This window comes from Echinops telfairi, unplaced genomic scaffold, assembly GCF_000313985.2.
Source record: "Echinops telfairi isolate 266 unplaced genomic scaffold, ASM31398v2 ScPeMD7_7427;HRSCAF=8465, whole genome shotgun sequence".
Lineage (NCBI taxonomy): Eukaryota > Metazoa > Chordata > Mammalia > Afrosoricida > Tenrecidae > Echinops > Echinops telfairi.
The window spans coordinates 14,287,466-14,293,656 of record NW_022111327.1 but is presented as its reverse complement, the minus strand read 5'-3'; the positions used below and the strand labels follow the sequence as shown (position 1 = coordinate 14,293,656).

Sequence of the window (6,191 nt, the reverse complement as noted above, 5' to 3'; positions counted from 1 at the left end):
GCCCAAGAAATAATTTCAATGTCCTGCTTCAAGACCTTGGTCTGATCCTCATCCCTGGGCACTTCTACGAGGAGTCACTGTATTTCTGTGAGGCCAAAAAAATCTGGAAGGAGTGACTGTTTTTCTGTATTATAAATGTAGCCAGTGTTGTCTAAAATGAAAAGCATCAAGAAAAATATAGAGCACAAAAAGAGAAAACTTACTATGATCCCCCCACCCAAATATTACGACTGGTATCAGCCTCTATGTACATTTGGAGTATTCAGGCCTGGATTCAAAGCTTGGCTCTGTTGTGGACGTTGGGGGGTGTGAATTTGGGCAAGTTACTTGGCCTAACTGAACCTGTTTCTGTCTCTGTAAAATGAAAATACCCATTGTACCATCTCAAGGTGTTGTAGCAAGGCTAAGAGACGGTGTAAACAGCCTCAACCGGGCTTGGAAAATATCCAACAATAGAGTTGGTCATCATCTTCATCATCATTTTATGTGCATACATTTACAACTGTCCATATTGATATTTCCTCTCGTGATTGCACTATTTCCCTAGTGTTATGTATTTATGTTGTTCTCAAGTTTTCGCTATGACAGAACTATTGCAACAAACATCCTTGGGTATTTTCTGGTACACCTCTGATAATTTCTTTAGCATACATTGTCTAGCATTGGGTTTATTGGGAATAAACCTCCTTGAAGGTCCTTGTCACAGATTGCAAAATGGTGTTCTCAAAAGACAGTGCTCATTTAAACTCCTATCAGCAGGGTATGTAAATACCCATCTCTATTTACTTTTGCTAATATTGAGTAATAACATTTTTTAAAAAGTCTTTGCCAGTGTGATGGGGACTATGATCTCTTTTATCATTTACATTATTTTTTATATTAAGTGAAGATAAACTTTTAAACTAACTCTGTTAAGTTCATACAAGAATTCACATGTTTCCAAAGAAACAATCCATAACAAAATCCTCAAATCATCCTGAAATGAAAATACACAGGGGACATTTCCATAAATATATCCACATTTGAAAAACTGATATATTTTAAGACATTTTTATTTAAATATGTATCATACAGATAATCCTTGGATTATGAATAAGTTCCAGTCCTGAATCTGTCTTTAAATTGAATTTGTGCAGTTGGCATATATCTAACTTTAGTTAGTCAAATGTTTGTCTTAATATATAGTGTATCTTTGTTTTCTGATTTATTCTTGTAATTTTATTAACAATGCATAAATGGTTAATGGACAGGCATCACCAATGTGATTGGCTTAAATCAGCTACCCTGTGGAAAAAGAATTTTCCATTTCAGCTAATTTATCAAGTGCTTGTTCATAAGCAGGTTAAAACTATCACCTTGGACCCCAAGTTTACACAATAAATAAATCTAACTTACAATCAGCCATGTATATTTAAAAACAAAACAACAACAAAAACCTCCAGAAATGCTAATTTTCTTCAGTTTTTAAAATACCTACCCAAATTGCTTGCTGAGATTAGAAACAAATTATTTACAAAGAAAATGCAAGATAAAAAAAACTCATCATCAATGCTTTATTGATGATCAGATCTTCATATTGATGTATCAAAAATACATTTGGATGAAGAAAAATATACCCATGTTCATTTTTTAAATTTCTCATCCCTTGAAGTTCACATTAATAAATCTTAAGAGTTCATGAGAGACATTGTAACAACGTGTTTTGCAATGTACACTATATTCAAGGGTAAATCAAATAGCAAGAACCTAAAATTCTGGGAAATGCCAGTCAAGTCTATTTCTGCATTACTGGTGTACATAACACTAGAAGCAAAAGATAGAATTCTTGCAGTATTTCCAGGATGATAACAATTAACCTTCCCACAGTGCAACCCAGGCCAAATACAAACAAATTGGGCACCTCCTAGGAAAGCAATAGCAGTCCTCTGGTCTGTGTCTCCGCATTGGCACAAAGATGGTTATCTCCACTGTGGTGCAGGCCCAACGTCCTTCAAAGGAGTTGGGAGTAGACATTCTGGCACAGAAGGTAGTCCAGGTTGCTTTCACTTCTGCAGCACAACTTGTTCCAATATGTACATTGGCATTTCAGTGATTCACCTACTCCACTGCATATTCCAATCAAATGGCATCCAAGAGCATCAGTAGATCATCACCCTGACTGTATGTGAGCCAAAGGCCTGGCCTGGCACAAACTCCGGGCAGTCGATCAGTTGGGAGAAGTCAGTCTGTGGCACACTCCGTGGATGAGGCCCAGGAATTGGCCATTTTTCTGGTTATATCTTTTTTCTCATTTTCTGGTCCACAATTTCCACTTCTGTGCTATCTTTCAATGCCTCTAAAATGAGATTAAGGCTTGTAGTGAGAGCCTGAACTCGGTGGAAACCAGCAATCAAGGAAATGGGTAAGAAACCTTCTTCATCCATCTTTCTTCGAAGGAAGAAGTCTCGCTCCAAATTTTCTACACTGAAGTAATACTCAATATTGGGCGTTTAATATACTCTTTAAGCAATACTTCTTCCACAGGATACACCTGCACACCTATACCATCATCATAGTAATACATCATACTGGTATTAAGTTCTGTTTGAAATGGTGGCTCTGTCCTTTCACCATGTTCTCAATAACCCTATGAATAATCAAAGTTCAAGCGAGGATTTCCTCTGCCTCTTCCTCTGCCATGTCTTCTTCCTCGTCCTCTTCCTCTAGAGGTACCTCAGATATTACCCCCCTCACTTCTCACACTGGAAACTTCATCTTCATCATCTCTCTTTTCTCTATCTCGCCTCCAACTTCTGGAATCATTGCGTCTATTGTTATATGCTGTTTTATTTGCTTCAGGTTGACATCTGGAGCTGTTCCGGGATCCTGGTCGTTCTTGAAAATCTGGTCTTACATCATCTAAGTGGAGTGGTACCCACTTGTGCTTCTTAGCTCTCTTTCGTTGATTACTTGACTGAGCCTCATCTTCACTGACATTTTCACCAGGGACATCTAATTTTGTTTTCCGATTTTCTTTGCTTTCTTTGTTGCTTCTCTCTTCAACCTTCTCTTCTTTTTCTTTTCTACTTTGTGGTTTCTTATTTCCTTGATTAATGACACCCTGACTTCCATCGTTCACTAATTCACTTGGTGTTGGCCAATTTGCCATGTCGCTGAAATCACTAGTCTTATTACTTTTCTTTGCCTTGAGTTTTCCTGCTTTTATAATTTTAGGGGAATTGAGTTCTGACGCAGGCAGCAGCAGAAGCGCAGTGAGCAGGAGCCGAAGGACCTCTAGCGGAGTCTATAGTTTATCTTTTATGGATAAAAATAGCATTAAAGGAAAGCTTGTCTAAAGCAAGCAGCCATCTAAGTCGGGAATCAACTGAAAAGGGCAGAAGCACATCAGCCTGTGGGATCCAAGGATTGTAAATAATAAAATTCAAGACAAGAGGAGGGCATGGTACTAGGGTTTAAATTATGAGCACTTGATTTTCAGAAAGCTCTGGATGACTGTGAAAGCCCAAAATCCATTTGCACGGTACCCTCCAGAGAATTCCTTCTGATCATTGACCAGGGATGTGAATAGGCTTGCCCTCAGAGTGCATTGTAAAGTGGATTAATGCAGGTTTAGTTAGGTAAAAAATTATCAGTTGTTTTCCCTCTTGACCCATTTAAAATTTGTTCTAGTTTTTATTATCAACTTTTTTTTGTATTGAGATTATTCTGTGGGTATGTGTGTTTTGAGGGATGGGTTATATGATTTTCTTTATATGAAATCTATGATGGCTAAATCTATAGAGATAGTAGCTGGATTAATAGTTTATTAGGGTTATGGCAGGGGAGGTTGAGGGGAAATGGGGAGCTGATAATAATAAATACAAGAATAAATAAAATGTTCTAATATTGATTGTGGAGAAGATTGCACAGTTCTTTTTCAAACATTTAAACCACTGAAATGTTTTTAGGTGCCATCAAATCAGTTCTGCACATTGCTATGTGCAGCAGAATGAACCGCTGCTGGATCTTGCTGCACGTTCACAATCATTCCCACACCTGAGCCCATTGTTGCAGCCATGCTGACAATCAATCTAGTGGAGGGCCTTCCTCTTTTTCACTGCCCCTCCACTCTGTCAAGCATGATGTCCTTCCCCAGGAACTGGTCTCTCCTGACAACTTATAGAAAGTATGTGAGATGAAGCATCACCATCCTTGTTTCTAAGGAGCACTATGGTAGTACATCCTCCAAAACAGATTGGTTTGTCCTTTCAGCAGTCCATGGTACTTTCAGTATTCTTCACCAGCACCATAATTCAAATGCATTAATTACTCGGTCTCTCTTATTCAAAGTCCAACTCCACATACATAGGAATCAATGGAGAATACCATGCTTCGGACAAGAGCACCTTAGTCCTCCAAGTAACATCCATGCTTTTCAATTCTCTAAAGAGGTCTTGTGCTGCAGTTTTACCTAAGGCAACACATCTTTTGATCTCTTGACTGCTGTTTCCACGAGTAATGACAGTGCATCCAAGCAAGATGAAATCCTTGACATTTTCAATCTTTTCTCCATTTGTCATGATGTTCCCTATTAGTCCCTGTATTAGTCTAGGTACTTTAGAGAAACAACTCCACAGCAACTCAGGTATAAGAGAGTTTTATGTAAAGAAAGTGTGCATCATGAAGACATCCCAACCCAATGCTGCCCAAGCCCACAAGTCCAACACTAACCCATTAACCCAACACCAGTCCACAAAGTCCTCCACCTCACAAAACAGAGGCAATGGTGCCGACTGCAGGAGGAAAGCTGAGTCAGTGAACGAACAAGCATCTCAGCACTAGCAGGGGTCTCCACAGGGCTGCTCCAGCACCCAGGGCTGCATCGGGATAGGTCCATGTGGCTTCTCCTTGGGGATGTCTTCTAGGAAGTTAATGTTGCAAGCTGAAGCAGGGAACTGCTAAGGCAGCTGCACCCTGGTGCCACCATCACAAAGCAAGAGACCTGAGAACTAGAAAGGCAAGGCTCACCACCCATTTATCCCTCCGCCTTTCAATTAGCCCCACATGTGATTATCGGCCAGGCTGGCACAATTAACTAACTCAATCCAGTTGTGAGGATTTTGGTGTTCTCTACATTGAGTCATAATTCATACTGAAGGCTACAATCCTTGATCCTCATCAGCAAGTGTGTCAAGTCCTCCTCACTTTCAACAAGCAAGGTTGTGTCATCTGCATATCGCAAGTATGCAAGGAATTGGAAGCAGCCCAAATTTCCATCAACAGACGATTGGATTAAAAAAACTGTGGTATACACATAGAATGGAGTACTACGCGTTGCTAAAAAGCAGTGATGAACGTATGAAGCACATCGCTGCATGGGAAGAACTGGAGGAAATCATGCTAACCGAAGTAAGTCAAGCACAAAAGGACAAGTACAACATGAGTCCCCTGAGGTAAGCTTTTAAAAAAAAATGCAAAAGGGGCATAGGCAAAAACCTACTGTATACAGACAGCCCTGGGGTCAAGACCGGGTAGTATTGCAAGGACAAGAACAAATGCAGGGATGCTCATGGTAGACAACTGGGGAGGAGGTGGGAAAAGGGGAAAAATTATGATAATAAGGAAGAAATGGGTAGCGGGGGCATGGGGTGCTAACCCACCCAAGGGGAAGGTATTGTTTATATCTCCACAGGGAAAAAGGGACCAGACTTCAACCCAGTGCTCCAAGGTGTGAATGTAACATGCTGGCGTGGAGTAGGGAACTAGTGAAGAGGTCTAGGGGGCTGGCCACAGTCCAAAATACTAAGTGGACGCCTGCCCCTTCCCCCAGAAGAATTTATTTCAAAGGACGGCATTGAATCTGCAGCTTCGGGAGAAGGATATATCTGACCAGAGCACACAGGAGGAGATGACAGGGAGGAGGAGAGACTGGAGCACATCCTGGCCCACCAGCCTTGAGGACGATGAACCCAATTAGAGTAGCCAGTCCACAGAGAGGACCACATGGCCAGCCCCACTATTAGACATGATGCCCCTCACTGACCCATGGCCCTGCGGGGGACAGCACCTGAGACACAGTGTGGGAATTGTGCCCTATCTGATCCCGCCACACCAAGGCAAAGCACTGGGGCTGTGCAGCAGAACAGCAAGGCAATGGAGCGACAAGGTTGCCAGGGGATGCTGAAGGTGGACTTTGGGGCCAGGACATGATG

General features: G+C 41.2%; 1 pseudogene; it reads right to left on the bottom strand.

Annotated features, from left to right (window-relative positions):
• Positions 1 to 2,138: 2,138 nt before the first annotated feature.
• Positions 2,139 to 3,225, bottom strand: LOC101641331 (annotated as a pseudogene).
• Between the last annotated feature and the right edge of the window lie 2,966 nt (positions 3,226 to 6,191).